Source organism: Gorilla gorilla, chromosome 3 (genome assembly GCF_029281585.2).
Source record: "Gorilla gorilla gorilla isolate KB3781 chromosome 3, NHGRI_mGorGor1-v2.1_pri, whole genome shotgun sequence".
In the NCBI taxonomy this organism is placed as follows: Eukaryota; Metazoa; Chordata; class Mammalia; order Primates; family Hominidae; genus Gorilla; species Gorilla gorilla.
The window spans coordinates 95,637,832-95,656,757 of NC_073227.2; positions in this window are offsets into that span (position 1 = coordinate 95,637,832).

Here is an 18,926-nt window from a genome sequence, read left to right on the forward strand (position 1 = left end):
CCTTAACATTTTTTCCTTCATTTCAACTTTGGTGAATCTGACAATTATGTGTCTTGGAGTTGCTCTTCTTGAGGAGTATCTTTGTGGCGTTCTCTGTATTTCCTGAATCTGAACGTTGGACTGCCTTGCTAGATTGGTGAAGTTCTCCTGGATAATATCCTGCAGAGTGTTTTCCAACTTGGTTCCATTCTCCCCATCACTTTCAGGTACACCAATGAGACGTAGATTTGGTCTTTTCACATAGTCCCATATTTCTTGGAGGCTTTGCTCATTTCTTTTTATTCTTTTTTCTCTAAACTTCCCTTCTCGCTTCATTTCATTCATTTCATCTTCCATTGCTGATACCCTTTCTTCCAGTTGATCGCTTCGCTTCTGAGGCTTCTGCATTCCTCACGCAGTTCTCGAGACTTGGTTTTCAGCTCCATCTGCTCCTTTAAGCACTTCTCTGTATTGGTTATTCCAGTTATACATTCTTCTAAATTTTTTTCAAAGTTTTCAACTTCTTTGTCTTTGGTTTGAATGTCCTCCTGTAGCTCAGAGTAATTTGATCGTCTGAAGCCTTCTTCTCTCAGCTCGTCAAAGTCATTCTCCGTCCAGCTTTGTTCCATTGCTGGTGAGGAACTGCGTTCCTTTGGAGGAGGAGAGGCGCTCTGCGTTTTAGAGTTTCCAGTTTTTCTGTTCTGTTTTTTCCCCATCTTTGTGGTTTTATCTACTTTTGGTCTTTGATGATGGTGATGTACAGATGGGTTTTTGGTGTGGATGTCCTTTCTGTTTGTTAGTTTTCCTTCTAACAGACAGGACCCTCAGCTGCATATCTGTTGGAATACCCTGCCTTGTGAGGTGTCAGTGTGCCCCTGCTGGGGTGTGCCTCCCAGTTAGGCTGCTCGGGGGTCAGGGGTCAGGGACCCACTTGAGGAGGCAGTCTGCCCGTTCTCAGATCTCCAGCTGTGTGCTGGGAGAACCACTGCTCTCTTCAAAGCTGTCAGACAGGGACATTTAAGTCTGCAGAGGTTACTGCTGTCTTTTTGTTTGTCTGTGCCCTGCCCCCAGAGGTGGAGCCTACAGAGGCAGGCAGGCCTCCTTGAGCTGCGGTGGGCTCCACCCAGTTCGAGCTTCCCGGCTGCTTTGTTTACCTAAGCAAGCCCGGGCAATGGCAGGCACCCCTCCCCCAGCCTCGCTGCCGCCTTGCAGTTTGATCTCAGACTGCTGTGCTAGCAATCAGCGAGATTCCGTGGGCATAGGACCCTCCGAGCAAGGTGCAGGGTATAATCTCGTGGTGCGTCGATTTTTAAGCCCGTCCGAAAAGCAAAATATTCGGGTGGGAGTGACCCGATTTTCCAGGTGCGTCCATCATCCCTTTCTTTGACTTGGAAAGGGAACTCCCTGACCCCTTGCACTTCCAAAGTGAGGCAATGCCTCGCCCTGTTTTGGCTCGCGCACGGTGCGTGCACCCACTGACCTGCGCCCACTGTCTGGCACTCCCTAGTAAGATGAACCCGGTACCTCAGATGGAAATGCAGAAATCACCTGTCTTCTGCGTCGCTCACGCTGGGAGCTGTAGACCAGAGCTATTCCTATTCGGCCATCTTGGCTCCTCCCCACCATGTGTTCTCATTGTTCAGTTCCCACCTATGAGTGAGAACCTGCAGTGTTTGGTTTTTGTCCTTGCGAGAGTTTGCTGAGAATGATGGTTTCCAGCTTCATCCATGTCCCTACAAAGGACATGAATTCGTCCTTTTTTATGGCTACATAGTATTCCATGGTGTATATGTGCCACATTTTCTTAACCAAGTCTATCATTGTTGGACATTTGGCTTGGTTCCAAGTCTTTGCTGTTGTGAACAGTACCACAATAAACACACGTGTGCATGTGTCTTTATAGCAGCATGATTTATAATCTTTTGGGTATATACCCACTAATGGAATGACTGGGTCCAATGGTATTTCTAGTTCAAGATCCCTGAGGAATCACCACACTGACTTCCACAATGGTTGACTAGTTTACAGTTCCACCAACAGTGTAAAATTGTTCCTAGTTCTCCACATCCTCTCCAGCACCTGTTGTTTCCTGACTTTTTAATGATCGCCGTTCTAACTGGTGTGAGATGGTATCTCATTGTGGTTTTGATTTGCAATTCTCTGATGGCCAGTGGTGATGAGCATTTTTTCATGTATCTTTTGGCTGCATAAATGTCTTCTTTTGAGAAGTGTCTGTTCATATCCTTTGCCCACTTTTTGATGGGGCTGTTTTTTTTTTCTTGTAGGTTTGTTTGAGTTCATTGCAGATTCTGGATATTAGCCCCTTTGTCAGATGAGTAGATTACAAAAATTTTCTCCCATTCTGTAGGTTGCCTGTTCACTCTGATGGTAGTTTCTTTTGCTGTGCAGAAGCTCTTTAGTTTGATTAGATCCCATTTGTCAATTTTGGCTTTTGTTGCCATTGCTTTTGGTGTTTTAGACATGAAGTCCTTCCCATGCCTACATCCTGAATGGTATTGCCTAGGTTTTCTTCTAGGGTTTTTATGGTTTTAGGTCCAATATTTAAGTCTTTAATCCATCTTGAGTTAATTTTTGTATAAGGTGTAAGGAAGGGATCCAGTTTCAGCTTTCTACATATGGCTAGCCAGTTTTCCCAGCACCATTTATTAAATAGGGAATTGTTTCCCCATTTCTTGTTTTTGTCAGGTTTGTCAAAGATCAGATAATTGTAGATATGCAGCATTATTTCTGAGGGCTCTGTTCTGTTCCATTGGTCTATATCTCTGTTTTGGTACCAGTAACATGCTGTTTCGGTTACTGTAGCCTTGTAGTACAGTTTGAAGTCAGGTAGCATGATGCCTCCACGTTTGTTCTTTTGGCTTAGGATTGATTTGGCAATGAGGGCTCTTTTTTGGCTCCATATGAATTTTCAAGTAGTTTTTTCTAATTCTGTGAAGAAAGTCATTGGTAGCTTGATGGGGATGGCATTGAATCTATAAATTACCTTGGGCAGTATGGCCATTTTCATGATATTGATTCTTCCTACCCATGAGCGTGGAATATTCTTCCATTTGTTTGTATCCTCTTTTATTTCATTGAGCAGTGGTTTGTAGTTCTCCTTGAAGAGGTCCTTCACATCCCTTATAAGTTGGATTCCTAGGTATTTTATTCTCTCTGAAGCAATTGTGAATGGGAGTTCACTCATGATTTGGCTCTCTGTTTGTCTGTTATTGGTATATAGGAATGCTTGTGATTTTTGCACATTGATTTTGTATCCTCAGACTTTGCTGAAGTTGCTTATCAGCTTAAGGAGATTTTGTGCTGAGACGATGGGGTTTTCTAGATATACAATCATGTCATCTGCAAACAGGGACAATTTGACTTTCTCTTTTCCTAATTGAATACCCTTCATTTCCTTCTCCTGCCTGATTTCCCTGGCCAGTACTTCCAACACTATGTTGAATAGGAGTGGTGGGAGAGGGCATCCCTGTCTTGTGCCAGTTTTCAAAGGGAAAGCTTCCAGTTTTTGCCCATTCAGTATGATATTGGCTGTGGGTTTGTCATAAATAGCTCTTATTATTTTGAGATACATTCCATCAATACCTATTTTATTGAGAATTTTTAGCATGAAGCTTTGTTGAATTTTGTCAAAGGCCTTTTCTGCATCTATTGAGATAATCATATAGTTTCTGTCATTGGTTCTGTTTATATGCTGGATTACATTTATTGATTTGTGTATGTTGAACCAGCCTTGCATCCCAGGAATGAAGACCACTTGATCATGTTGGATAAGCTTCTTGGTGTGCTGCTGGATTCGGTTTGCCAGTATTTTATTGAGGATTTTTGCATCGATGTTCATCAGGGATATTGGTCTAAATGCTCTTTTTTTGTTGTGTCTCTGCCAGGCTTTGGTATCAGGATGATGCTGGTCTCATAAAATGAGTTAGGGAGGATTCCCTCTTTTTCTATTGATTGGAATAGTTTCAGAAGGAATGGTACCAGCTCCTCCTTGTACCTCTGGTAGAAGTCGGCTGTGAATCCATCTGGTCCTGGACTTTTTTTGGTTGGTAGGCTATAAATTATTGCCTCAATTTCAGAGCCTGTTATTGGTCTATTCAGAGATTCAACTTCTTCCTGGTCTAGTCTTGGGAGGGTGTATGTGTTGAGGAATTTATCCATTTCTTCTAGATTTTCTAGTTTATTTGCGTAGAGGTGTTTATAGTATTCTCTGATGATAGTTTGTATTTCTGTGGGATAGGTGGTGATATCTCCTTTATCATTTTTTATTGCGTCTATTTGATTCTTCTCTCTTTTCTTCTTTATTAGTCTTGCTAGCGGTCTATCAATTTTGTTGATCATTTCAAAAAACCAGCTCCTGGATTCATTGATTTTTTGAAGGGTTTTTTGTGTCTCTATTTCCTTCAGTTCTGTTCTGATATTAGTTATTTCTTGCCTTCTGCTAGCTTTTGAATGTGTTTGCTCTTGCTTCTCTAGTTCTTTTAATTGTGATGTTAGGGTGTCAATTTTAGATCTTTCCTGCTTTCTCTTGTGGGCATTTAGTGCTATAAATTTCCCTCTACACACTGCTTTAGATGTGTCCCAGAGATTCTGGTATGTTGTGTCTTTGTTCTCGTTGGTTTCAAAGAACATCTTTATTTCTGCCTTCATTTCATTATGTACCCAGTAGTCATTCAGGAGCAGGTTGTTCAGTTTCCATGTAGTTGAGTGGTTTTGAGTGAGTTTCTTACTCCTGAGTTCTAGTTTGATTGCACTGTGGTCTGAGAGATAGTTTGTTATAATTTCTGTTCTTTTACATTTGCTGAGGAGAGCTTTACTTCCAAGTATGTGGTCAATTTTGGAATAGGTGTGGTGTGGTGCTGAAAAAAATGTATATTCTGTTGATTTGGGGTGGAGAGTTCTGTAGATGTCTATTAGGTCCGCTTGGTGCAGAGCTGAGTTCAATTCCTGGATATCCTTGTTAACTTTCTGTCTCATTGATCTGTCTAATGTTGACAGTGGGGTGTTAAAGTCTCCCATTATTAATGTGTGGGAGTCTAAGGCTCTTTGTAGGTCTCTAAGGACTTGCTTTATGAATCTGGGTGCTCCTGTATTGGGTGCATATATATTTAGGATAGTTAGCTCTTCTTGTTGAATTGATCCCTTTACCATTATGTAATGTCCTTCTTTTTCTCTTTTGATCTTTGTTTGTTTAAAGTCTGTTTTATCAGAGACTAGGATTTCAACCCCTGCCAAAAAGGATGCATTTAAATTTGGCATTGAACTTTGTAGCAATCAGCCCTGGCTTTCTCTCAGCTGAGAACAGTAATGCATGGTTAGTCACCTTTCAAAGGCAAATCTGTTAACCCCTTCTTTGTGTGCTACCCCTGAGCTGCCAATACAATCCTCATAAAAAGATGCCACCTCCTCCTCCTCACTAGTTAACACATCTTCACAGAAGTAAGAGAAATGAATGCTCTTTTTTCTCCCATACAAACACAAGACACATGTTTTTCTGAAGGAAGCTCAGTAGGAAAGCACAAGCCCTGGTTTCTCAGAGCTGGCAGCTGGCAAGAGGCAAGAGAAACCCTTTAAGCTTCCGGGTTGCCTTGCACAGTTCTGTGTTTCACAGACCACATACCTCCTCAAGGGCCATTGTGAGGTGAGGGATTTCCTCAATTCTACCCATTTGTGTGTGGTTTCCTTTCCTAAGTTCAGAGTTCATGATCCAAGGTTACCCACTTGCAAGAAAAGATGACACTTCCTCACCATGAATTAGGCCATGAAAACAAGCTCAAGCCAGCAGTGCTGGCTTCATTTGCTGCAGCCAGCTACAAAGCCACCCTCAGCCTGGAAAAAATGGTCTCTCCCCTGTCCATGCAGCTTCCTTGCTGGTCTCCTCCAGGTTCTTTTCCAAATCCACCACCTCTGCTGACTATTTTTCATGAGAACCAAAACTCATTCAGTGTTTATGAATAAAATGCTATGAAAGTGGATCTTTTTAAAAAAAATTGCTTCTCCAAGCCCACGAGGTATTTTAGAACTTTTTAGTGGCTGATAAGACCAAACAACAAAATCTTCCCTTTGTAGAGTACTTATCCCTATCAAAGCATAAGCGATATATAAGGTAATCATTGACTTCTAGCCCATGTCCTCCCTCTTCTGGAATTCTTCAAAAGATAGTGTTATAATGCCTCCTTATTTTCCAACAATCACAGAAATATAAAACTAATGTTTTTCCTAGAAGTCGTATTTAATGTTTCTATAATATTGGACCACAAAATTATGACTTTATTCTTTAGGTGTTGAAACTGCACTTATCAGAGTCCCAGGATTCTGCAGAACTGGAAGTCTGGAAGATTGGTGGTGTCTTCCACTCCCTCACCAAAGCGGCCCTTATGTTCATCTGAGTAACGCATTGGGACTGTGTGCCTGTGCCCTTAACTATTTGAAGGGCATCAAAGTACAACCATTTTCAGAAACAGAGCCCCTACAATTAGGTAATCACACATACACTGAGACTAGAAGCTGAGCAAAACAGCTCTTTAATTATCCCCTGGATCCTAAGTCTAGCAGGGGTGAGTGTCAAAGAAACCAGACTCTCTGGGCTCCCTCCCTCATCCTCTTCTCCCCAGGCCCCACTAATACTCCCCTCCATCTTTTCAACACACTTCCCTCCCACCAGGATTCTACCTCTTCTCCCTGTCGCCCTGGCAAAGGGGGAGGGTGAGCTGGAGAGGAGACACTGCGCATGCAGTCTTTCTGGGAGGAGAGAGGATAAAGAACAAAGAACTCTGCTTCCACTCTCAAAGTGAAATGTCCGCAAGATAAACCTCGGCTAACACCACTGATTCTTGTAGCAAGACTAAAAGCATTGTCAAGCCACCGGACACTCTAAATCTTTTATTTTTTCCTTTTTCCAAATAGTCTTTTCCATTATCCTAGTCTGGTATAGGCCAACATCCCAAGATGGAGATCTCATAAGGAAAGAGGATGAGGGAGAGGAAAACTGTGTGTGCCCTAGCACAGTTTGGACAACGAGTTCTGTTAAAAAAAAAAAAGAAGAAGTAAAATAAAAGTAAGTTTGAGGTTCTTTTCCTTCTTCCAAGAGCCCAAGGGCTATTCCTTTACCCTGGACACCAAAATAAAGACACTTGAGCAGGGTCACAAGCTAAGAGCTGTCTTTGACCCAGAGCTGGCACTTTGGCAAAGTAGAGCATGTAACAAGAATTAGAGCTCTGTTCTCATAATCTACTGAGATTTGGGGGTGTCCTCACTGCAGTATAACCTAGAGAAAACTGGAAGATACAGAAATATGCTGCTGTAATAATGACAAACAAACACTTAACATATGTGGCATTATGTCTGGGTTCAAGTGACAGATGGTGAAAAAAAGTGACATGTCCACCTCTAAGCAGAAGCTTGAAGTTCACTGCCTGAGTCCATCATTGCTCTTCTTCCTCTACCACAAGACCAAGTTGAGGTTGCCTCTCAGCCTAGATCCCAGACTGAAGAAGACATGAGCCCAGGCCACAGAGATGGCCACAACACAGACTCAGTGCATCCTCATCCATCATCATACCCAACACCAAATGGTTTTAAGCATGCCTGCCCTCAAAAAAGTTTGAAATGATACATTTATATATGTTTGTATCTGGAGGAGCAAAAAAGGGAGAATGAGAGATAAATAAATGGAAGGAGGGAAGAAGAAAATGTTTAGCATACCAACAAGAGAAACATTAAAGGAAATGGGATTTTTGGCATATTGTCTGTCACCATATGGACTCAAGCGAGGCCTAGATGGTAGATGGAGGGAGAAAATGGGAAAATGCCCATGGAAACTGGGCAGGCAGATCAATGCAGACACCCAGCGGCTGCCCAAGTCCTGATTTTTGTTCTGAAGAGGACATCACAGTGAAATAAGTGAAAAATCATCACACTCACACGACTTTTTTCAACAATGCGCCTAAATAAACGTCTTTCCTTCCCCTCCTACCCCACCAAAAATATAAGCACAACCTAATAATCCATATACTGGCATAAGGACTCTGGAGAAGACTTCTTTTCCTATCAGTAAGGCACTGTGAAACCTTTCTAAATGGGAACTCATCAAGAAAAGTTGCAGTAAAAACTGGCGTGTCCATTATAAACCCAGAATACCTCTCTCTCTGCTTATGGCTATGATGATAAATGAGAAATATTTAAACACCATCCTCAGATTGGGTGGTGGGTAGGGATGGAGAATGGAAGAAAGGCAGAGCCCATAGAAGGGGAAATTGTAGGACAATTTGCTCAGCCTAAAGGATCCAGTGTCCTTCAGGAATGAGCACTGTTGGGCAATCCCAGATGGGAAAAGGCAGAAAAGTCATTCTGGATTCCTCCTTCCTGCATAGCCCCAATTTTCAGCCAGTAACCAGTATCTACTAATTCTAACTCTGTAGCATGCAGCCCATCCATTCTAACTCCTCTTCCTTGCCCTGACAATCCTGAGTTCATACCAATAGCTCTTCCTGGACCACTGCAATACTCTCATGCCATCTCTGTGCTTCCCTTCTCCCCCACATGTCCCCACCTCCTCATCCATTCTACGTAATGTTGATGGACCAATATTACTTCCTAAACTATGGTTCTTATAATATACTTACCACCTCCCTAATGTTATAGACTCCAAAATGCCTACCCTCACTTCCAAACTCCTCCCCTAACCTGGCCCTCAACTCCCTTCAAACACTTAGAAATCTGACAAAATTAAGGATTCAACCCTTTATACAACCATGGCTTTTTCCTTTCTTTCTTCTTCAAGGTGTTGCCTTCCCCTTTTATTTCAAATGTCTAAGTTTTACCTATCCTTCAGACCCCAGCCTCATTGCCACCTCCTCCTTGAAGGCTTCCAGAACCCTTCATTACACAGTCATTACTCCCCACTCTAACTCACATTTCTTATCACCTGTGCAATGATTTGACTGGACTCTTTCAAAAATTCAGGTGTTGCTAATGTGATGGTATTAAGAGGCCTTTAACAGGTGAGAAGGCCACAAGGGCCTCCTTCCTCATGAATGGACTAAGATCCTTATAAAAGAGGCTTCATGCAACTTTCAGTCTCTTGCTCTTCCGTCTTTCACCATGTGAGAACACAGCATTCTTCCCCTCCAGTAGATACAGCAACAAGGTGCTATCTTGGAAGCAGAGAGCAGCCCTCACCAGATGATCAAACCTCCTTGATTTGGGGCTTCCTAGCCTGCAGAACTGAAAGAAAATAAATTTCTGTTTTTTATAAATTACCCACTCTCAGGTATTTTGTTGTAGCAGTGCAAAAAGGACTAAGACAATCTGAGTTTCCTCTGGGATACTTGTCACTCCCAGTTGAGGTCAATTGCATGCATGTTTTTCTCCCTCCTACAGCTTGCTGCAAGGTGGGGTCTGTGTTATTCTTCACACTGTGGAAAGAAGGACAGGTAGGAGGACAGGGTGGTGGGGAGCAAGAGAAGGAAGGAAGGAGCCTGCCAGTATCCTGACCCCTAAGTTGCCCAGAAGCCCTAGGTAGTCAGTCCACCTTATAAACTTAGTTCCTGCCTTACTGCCTCCCAAACTTTCCATGTCTATCCAAAATGTTGTGCAATTACATTCTCTACCTTCTTCTGCACTTTTAAAACCACAAGCAGTCCCAGAATAGGTTGTCAAATTCCTGAGCCTTCAGCACTAGGCCAAGAGTTTCTTGAAGGGAAGGAAGAGGAAGTACAGGAAATATGGAAGAAGCACTTAGAGGAGTCAGGCCAGGCCAGTGAAGGGAATGGGAAGCCCACACAGTAGGTATAGCAATTTGGCTGGTAGTGTTGTGCCAGAACCACGAAGTAGTGGCATCAAATTAACTCAAATGGTTGCGTCAACTACTACCTCAAATGTAAAACCACCAGGTGTCCCTACTCTTTCCAAGGACAGAAGGACAAGGCTCTGAAATGAAGAGTCCTCCCCTGGCTCCACAGGCATGTTACACTGTTCCAGGAGCATCCGTAGGGAACAGTAACTGTCTGCTGTGTTCCAGGCCCTCTGCCAAGGGCTGCATGTGCATTGTTTAATTTAATCCTCAAGATGTCTGCCATTTTACAGGTGAAGAGGCTGAGGCTCTGCTCTGTGGCCCTGTCAGAGAGATCCAGGTGGCTGGAGCTGCCGCATTTCACCCCCACAGCTTTGATGTGATGTGTAGGCAGTTCAGACGGCAGGAGGGCCCCTGCCTCCCCACCTCGTTCTTCGCATCTTTCCACTCCATTCCGCCACCCCCGTTTCCCTGGGAAGGCCCTCCTGAGAGGTGAATCTGTTTCAGCACAGCCAACTGCACGCTATCTTTTATTCCGCAAACTGGCACTTCCAAAGCCCCAGCACTGATTGTAAAGCTCCCGTGTGACTTAATACATCTGATTAGTTTTGAGTGTGGGGACAATGGATGCTGCCTGTCTTGCATCTGCTGTCATCTTTTCTTCTGGCTTTACCATGCCTTCCTGATAACAGAGTGGCAACTTCAGCCAGCAAGTACTGGCTAGTTGCTGGTGTTAAGTTTAGGCAGTCTATAGCTCCACAAGAGCTGTCCTTTAACTCAACGTCTGATTTCACACTGGTCACACATACTGTCCCTGAAGAACCAACCTTTCACTGACACCCACTCCCCAATATACAGTCTCTCTCCATTTATCCTACCTCCAGTTGCCGAATGCATCTTCCCAAAGAACTACTCCAAACACTCTCCTGCTCATCTCAACAACTTTCGGTGTCTCCTCCTTGTCTTTTTTTTTTTCTTTTTTTTTGAGACAAAGTTTCACTCCGTCTCCCAGGCTGAAGTGTAGTGGCGCAATCTCGGCTCACTGCAACCTCTGCCTCCCAAGTTCAAGTGATTCTCCTGCCTCAGCCTCCCAAGTAATTGGGATTACAGGCGTGCACCACCACACCTGGCTAATTTTTGTATTTTTAGTAGAGACAGGGTTTCACCATGTTGGCCAGGCTGGTCTCAAACTCCTGACCTCAAGTGATCCACCCACCTTGGCCTCCCAAAGTGCTGGGATTATAGGCATGAGCCACCATGCCAGGCCTCTCCTTATCTTAATAATTATGGGCAAGGGCTCTAGATAGTGTTCCCAGCCCTTTTTGTTCTGGGATAAGCAGCCTTTCCAACCTCTCCTCCAGCCTCTCCCTTGCACATGCCCTGGACTCTAGCAGAACTCTCACTCCTATCCTCCAAACTCCGCAAACACTGACAGTATCCCTAAGCAACTTCAAGACGCAGCTAAATGCTGAATCTTTTCAGAACTTCCTTTGTGGTCTCTCTTGATTCCCTATGCTGGATAAGATTTCTCCAATTGCTGCGGCTCCATATTGTTTGCAGCCTTTTATTTGCATTTACAACATTTGACTTTCCACTCTTGTTGCCTGTGTTGTTACCTAACTTCCTCTATGACAAGCTGTCAACTCAAGGGCAGACTTCTTCCCATGTATTCTTCCCTGTTCCACACACTCCCTCCACCACCACCACAACAGCAACTAACATGGGGCCTTTCACATCAAAATGCACAAAAACTGTTTATTGAATGACTTATATATCATTTAATTGGGTAAATATACTTGACAGAGTAGTTAAGTCACTCCTTTATTCTGGGGTTTTGTTCTGAGGTTTCTTGTTTTCCTTTTCCTCTTTGTTCATGCCGTCAAGTGTTTTGACTGTACATTCTGATCTGGAAACAATCCATAAGTTTTGTAAATACTACTTAGTATACAAGTAATTTAAATATTCTGGGAATTTCCAAACAAAGTTGTATGCATGTTATGAAGATTAAATGTAAAGCATTCTGGGAAAAGGCTTTTCTTTTCGTATCATGTCCCTTCCTAAATCAGAAGACCAAGGCAAAGCCTCAGATGAAGCTCTTTTTATTTCAAAACTTGTCCTCTAAGATTCACACTTTTCTTGGGTTAGAAAAGTAATTAGGTACTTTTTGATCAAAAGGTCTCTGCTTGACTCTAGACTCCATGGGTATAGAGATACATAAAAAGAGATGAAACAAAGGACATTAAAATCTCCTCTGCTTAATTATGCTAATAACTGGAAAACAAGGGACATCATCAAGACAATGAAAGGTCAACACAGTGAACAGGAGGAAATATTTGCAAATTATATATCTGACGGGGCCTTGTATATAGAAAATACAAATAACTCTTACAACTCAATAATAAAAAGACAAGTAACTCAATTATAAGATAGGCAAAGAATCTGAATAGACAGTTCTCCAAAACAGACTGACACACAGCCAACAAGCACATGGAAAGATGTCCGCATCATTAGTCACAGGGAAATTCAAATCAAAGCCACAATGAGATACCACTTCATACCCACTAGGATGACTAGAATCGAAAAAGTAAGATACTAACAAACATTAGTGAGGATGTGGAGAAATTGGAGCCCTCATACACTGCTGGTAGGAATGTAAAATGGTGCAACCATTAAGAAAATAGTCCGGCAGTTCCTGAAAAGATTAAATATAAAGTTGCCATATGAACCAGCAATTCCTCTCCTAAGCATATACCATGAGAAATGAAAATATATGTCCATACAAAAACATGAGCATGAATGCTTATGGCAGCATTATTTACAATAGCCAAAGGTGGAAACAAACCAGATGTTCAACAAATGAATGGAAAAATAAAATGTGGTATATCCATATGATGGAATATTATTTCATAAGAAAAAGAAATAAGGCCGGACATGGTGGCTCATGCCTGTAATCCCAGCATTTGGGAGGCCGAGGTGGGAGGGCCAGGAGTTCAAGATCAGTCTGGGAAACATAGTGAGAACCCTGTCTCTACAAAAACAAAATAAAAAATTAGCCAGACCTAGTGGCATGTGACTGTGGTCCCATACTTGGGATGCTGAGGCAGAAAGATCCCTTGAACCCAGGAGTTCAAGACTGCAGTAAGCTATGATCACTCTACTACACTCCAGCCTAGTTGAAAAAAAAAATCTACTGCCATAGACAGTCAATCAGGACTTGCATCTGTACAGCTCACAGTCCAAGAAGAAAGAAAGAGCATGTGCTTATCTCTCCAGGTTTTATGTGTGAAATTCCTAATTCCTGAGAAACACTTTGATTGGCCTGGCTCAGGTACGGGTCCATGACAGGCAAACCCACATGACCTGAGATTGGAGCCCCATGTGTGGCTGGGCAGGTTTGTGTTAGTTGCCGAGGGAGTGGAGGCCAGGCTTCCTGAACTACATATAATTAGGGGAGGAGCAGTTTCCTAAAAGAAAAGACACTGGAGGACCAAAACAACAAATGCCCATATACTGGACTTAAGGAATGTTAGAAAAGTTTTTACCCACCAGAAAATGTCACTTAGAATCTGTTCCTTAAACGAGCCAATGTTCTTATTTGAATGGAACAGAAATAAGGAGATTGACTTGGGGACAGAGAAGTTTGCAGTACATTTCTAAAAGTATAAACAGTGTGGCAATGTTTGCAGCAGTAAATTTCATCATTATAGCATATCAAAGACACTTTCTAAATGTGGTACCTATACACAATGGAATGCTATGAAGCTATAACAAAAAAGAAATCACGGCCTTTGCAGTAACATGGATGGAGCTCGAGGCCATTATCCTAAGTGAATCAATGCAGGAACAGAAAACCAAATACTGAATATTCTCACTTATAAGTGGGAGCTAAACATTGAGCATACATGAACACAAAGAAGGGGACAATAAACACTGGGGCCTATTAGAGGGTGGAGGGTGAGAGTGGTGTGAGGATTGAAAAACTACCTATTGAGTATTATGCTGATTACCTGGGTGACAAAATTATGTGTACACTAAACCCCCATAACGTGCAATTTACCATGTAACAAACCTGTACATCTACCCCTTGAACCTAAAACAAAACTTGGAAAGAAAAAAAAAAAAGACAGTTTCCAGCATTGAGGGAAATGGGAAATTATGAGAAATTAGAATCTTGAGTGTCACATAAATTTTGCCAAGTTTGTGTGTGTGTGTGTGTGTGTGTGTGTATGTCTGTGTGTGTGTGTGTGTGTGCACCATAACATTGGAAACTACAGTTGCCAGACACTAGTCTTGTGAGATACAGAAGTCAGATGGCTAGGAGAGAGGCAGGAGCAGGGCAGTGAGCAACCTTAGTGAGAAGCCAAGAGGTTGCCCTAGCCCTCTAGGGCTCCTTTTAGCTGATGCTGTTGGTGCCCCTGAAGACTTCACATGCATCTCTTAATGGTTTTCTTCAGCAAACACCTTCATCTCACTGCCTGAAGATTATCTAGGAATATGTTCAGCACTCATGCAGGGCAAGCCCGAAGTGCTGGAGAGTTAATACCCCAGGACCAACTCTCAACAGTGAGGGTTGGGAGTTAGTGGATACCCCATCTTCCTCTCCCTTAAGCAGGACAATTCTGAGATGTGTTCCACACTGTCTCAGAGGGTCCTCAGTGTCATTAAATGCCAACTGCCCACCATGGAAGCCCACTCCCTAACTCTCTTGGCTTCCACCACTTTGTCTGTCTCACTTTTCCACTCCCTCATTCTGCTTTCTTGCATAACCTCTCAAATCCAGTCAAACACAGAGCCACATTTTGGGGTCTGCTACTAGGAAAACTCAGATTAAGACAGCAAGACAGGGAATGTAAGGTTGCAGGGCTGACAAGCTCTAGCAACAACCAAACTATAGAAAGGATCAGAAACCTCTACTTTGTAAACTATAAAGGTTTATGTGCCTGTTTGTTCTTTAAAGTTTATATATGTATGTTCCTGTCTCGGCTGTGTTAGGGAAAACTAAAGGAAAGGCCTTTGCTTAGGTGTGAGTCGGAGCCTTAAACCTAAACCAGAAGAGCCACAGAGATCAAGGGCTGCACAGTCAGACTATAGGCACAATTAAAATGGGAGAATGTCAGAGGCAAAAGAGGCTTACTCAATCCAGTCACCTCTTGACCAACATGTTCTCTACCTGGGGCTAAATCTTAGAGATTGTGGGTTTTGTCTTAATAAAGGCGATGTTCCCCAGAATTCCTGTCTCTCCTAACCCACCATTTTCCCTGTTCTCAGGCAAGTTTATTTTATATGCTATAGTGGCAATGAAAGTTATGCACAATGAGGTTGAGTGCAGTTTAGTCTATGAGTCAATAGAGATGCCTAAAATTATGAAATAAAATAGATTGTAGGATGAAAAATGTTTCTTCCACTGTGAACATATTAAGCCCAGTTGCTTCTTTATTCTTTAGTACATTGTTACAGCAGTGAAGGCAGCCATGGAGATGTTGTACCAATACAATATTTTTCTACGATGATTTACCATGTCATTAACATTTTAGCTCACTTGTTGCAGCTTTCACATTGAGCCAAAATAGATGTGCACCTAAGTTTGTGTTATTCACCTTTCTTCATATAATTATCCACATTGAGAATGGTCAGATACGCTTTCCTGCTGGGTTCAGTCATGTTTAATCCTTTGATCCATTTTTTCCATTGATGTTTCCTTCTACATGATACTTGCTAATTAAATTTAGTTCAGTCCCCACAGTATCTCTGAAGAAAGCAGCTCAGGGGAATACTTAATAATATAATCATATTATTCTCTCCATGTGACATTCATTATGATGTTATTAATGACTAGCTCAGCTTCATAGAGGCATTGGCTTGTGGGATCTGAGTCAAGGTTTAGGGCCCAAGGCTGCAGCAAGACATGGTGAAATGTTTGGCCAGAATGACTGAAAACAATGTCATTAAGAATAAAAAGTAAAAATTGCAATCAAGAAAAAAAGCAGAAACCAGACCTAGAGAAGCAGTTGCAAACCTCAGGTTTTAGAAGAGATACATGTCTGAAGAAATAAGTAAGTTGAGAGGTCAAATGCTGGGCTGTCAAGAACAGATCTGGGAGCAGAGTGTAAGATAGGTCAGCTGATGGATTTTGAACCAAGGCCATGAGCAATGCAAAGATCCAAGGGGCTCTTAGTACATTCAGACTGCTATAAAAAAAAATGCCTCAAATGGGGTGGCCTGTAAACAACAGAAATTTATTTCTCACAGTTCTGGAGGCTGAGAAGTCCAAGATCAAGGTGCCAACAGATTCAGTGACTGCTGAGGGGCTGCTTTCTGGTTCATAAATAGTGCCTTCTCTGTGTGTCCTCACATGGTGGAAGAGGCAAGGGATTTCTCCGGGATCTCTTTTATAAGGGTACTAATCCTATTCATGAGGATTTTGCCCTCATGACCTAATCACGTCCCAATAGCCCTACTTCCTAATACTATCACTTTGAAGTTGAGGATTTCAACATGTGAACTGGGGGAGAGGGGGACATAAACATTCAGTTCGTTATGGCTAGTGTCATAGGTGTGGTAGTAATTATTTCACCAATTATATACCAGTCCTTTCTGGGTATCCCCATTTCTGGGAAAGTGTTAAATTGGACTTTCTGGCTCCTTTATGATTGGGTAGAGCCATGTCACTAATTCTGTCCCATGAGTTTTAAGCAGATATTGTACATATTACTTCCAGGTTAGAGCATTTAATTGCCGTTGCCAAACCCACCAGAGCTCTCTTTTCCCTCCAGCAGGATGATTAACAGCATTCAAGATGGTGGCTACACATCACATCAGCCTGGATTCTCAAGTAGGAAGATATGCAACAGAGCATCCAGCTGACCTTCACTGGATATGTTGTGTGAACAAGAAGTAAACTTCTCTTGTTAAAAGCCATTGAAATTTTGGAGTTGCCTTGTTACCACAGAGAATCTAGCCTAACGTGTATAATATAGTGACAAAGAGGTAATTCTGCCAGGTTCAAGGAGATGAGTTTGCTGAATATTGCACACATTTACACAAGAAATATTTTTTATTTTTTTAATTGAAATATAAAAATTGGCCAGTCACAGTGGCTCATGCCTGTAACTCCCAACACTTTGGGAGGTCAAAGTGGGAGGATCACTTGAGCCCAAGATTTCAAGACCAGACTGGGCAACATGGCAAGACCTTGTCTTTACAAAAAAAATTTAACATTTTAAAAAAGTTTAAAAAATAAAAATTGTACATATTTATGGGGTACATAGTGTTTCAATACATATAATGAATAGATCAGGGTAATTAGCATATCCATAATCTCAAACATTAATCATTCTTTTGTGTTGGGAACATTCAATATTCTCTTTCTAACAATTTGAAAATATTTATTATTGTTAACTATAGTCATCCTACAGTGCTAGAGAACACTAGTATTTATTCCTTCTATCTAGTTGTAATTTTGTATCTGTAACAAATATCCATCTATCCTCCCTTTCTCCTACCCTTCTCAGCCTCTAGTATCCTCTGTTTTATTATTTACTTTTATGGGATCAACGTTTTTTAGCTTCTGTATATAAGTGAGAACATACAGGTTTACCTTTCTGTTCTTGGCTTATTTCATTTAACACAATGTCCTCCAGTTTCATCCATGTTGCCATCAATGACAGGATTTTATTATTTTTTATGACTGAATAGTATCCCATTGTGTATATATATACCATATGTTCTTTCTTTATTTGTCTGTTGTTGTACACCTAGGTTGATTCTATATCTTGGCTATTGTAAAGTGCTGCAATAAACATAGAGGTGCAGATATCTCTTTGATATACTTATTTACTCTACTTTGGATAACTATTCAGTAGTGGAATTACTGGATCATATAGTTCTATTTGTAGTTTTTTTGAGAAACCTCCATACTTGTTCTCCATAGTGGTTATCCTAGTTTACATTTCCACCAACTGTTGTAAGTTTCTTTTTGTCTGCATTTTCACCAGCATTTGTTATTTTTTGCCTTTTTTATGATAGCCATTCTAACTAGGATGAGATAATACCTCATTGTGGTTTTGACTTGCTTTTTCCAGTTGATTAGTGATGCTGAGCATTTTTTAATAGTTGTTAGCCATTTGTAAGTTTTCTTTTGAGAAATATCTATTCAGATCATTTGCCCATATTTTACTTGGATTGTTTGGATTTTTTTCTGTTGAGATGTTTGAGTTTCTTATATATTCTGGATATTAATCGCCTGATGGAAAAATAGTTTGCAAATATTTTCTTCCTTTGCTTGTTTGTTTTGTTGTGCAGATTTTTAGTTTGATGTAATCTCATTTGTTCATTTTTGCTTTTGTTGCTTTTGCCTTTGAGGTCTTGTTCATAAAATCTTTTCCCAGACCAATGTCCTGAAGCATTTCCCATACATTTTCTTCTAGTAGTCTTATAGTTTTAGGTCTTACATTTAAGTATTTAATCCATTTTGTTTGATTTTTCTACAGGATGAGAGGTAGAGGTCTAGTTTTATTCTTCTGCATACAGATATCCAATTTTCCCAGCACCATTTCTTGAAGAGATTCTCCTCTCCCTAATGAGTAGTCTTAGTATCTTTCTCAAAAATCAATTGGCTGAAGATACATGAATTAATCTGGGGGCTCTCTATTGTGTTCCATTGTTCCATGTTTCTGTTATTATGCCAGTACCAAACTCTTTTGGTTACTATAACTTTGTAGAATATTTTGAAGTTTGGTACTGTGATGCCTCCAGCTTTTTTCTTTTTGCTCAGGATTGCTTTGGCTATTTGGGATCTTTTGTGGTTCCATATAAATTTTAGGATTTTTTTTCTATTTTCATGAAGAATGTCATTGGTATTTCAATAAGGATTGCATTGAACCTGTAGATTGCTTTGAGTAGTATGGTTAACAATAGTGATTATTCCAATACATGAGCATGGGAGATTTTTCAAATTTTTTGTGTCCTCTTCTGTTTATTTCATCAGTGTTTTGCAGTTTCTCTTGCAGACATCTTTCACCTCCTTGGTTAAATTTATCTCTAGGTAATTTTTTCTTATAGTTATTGTAAATGAGATTGCCTCCTTGACTTCTTTTTTATCTCATTCACTAATTATATATAGAAACACTACTGATTT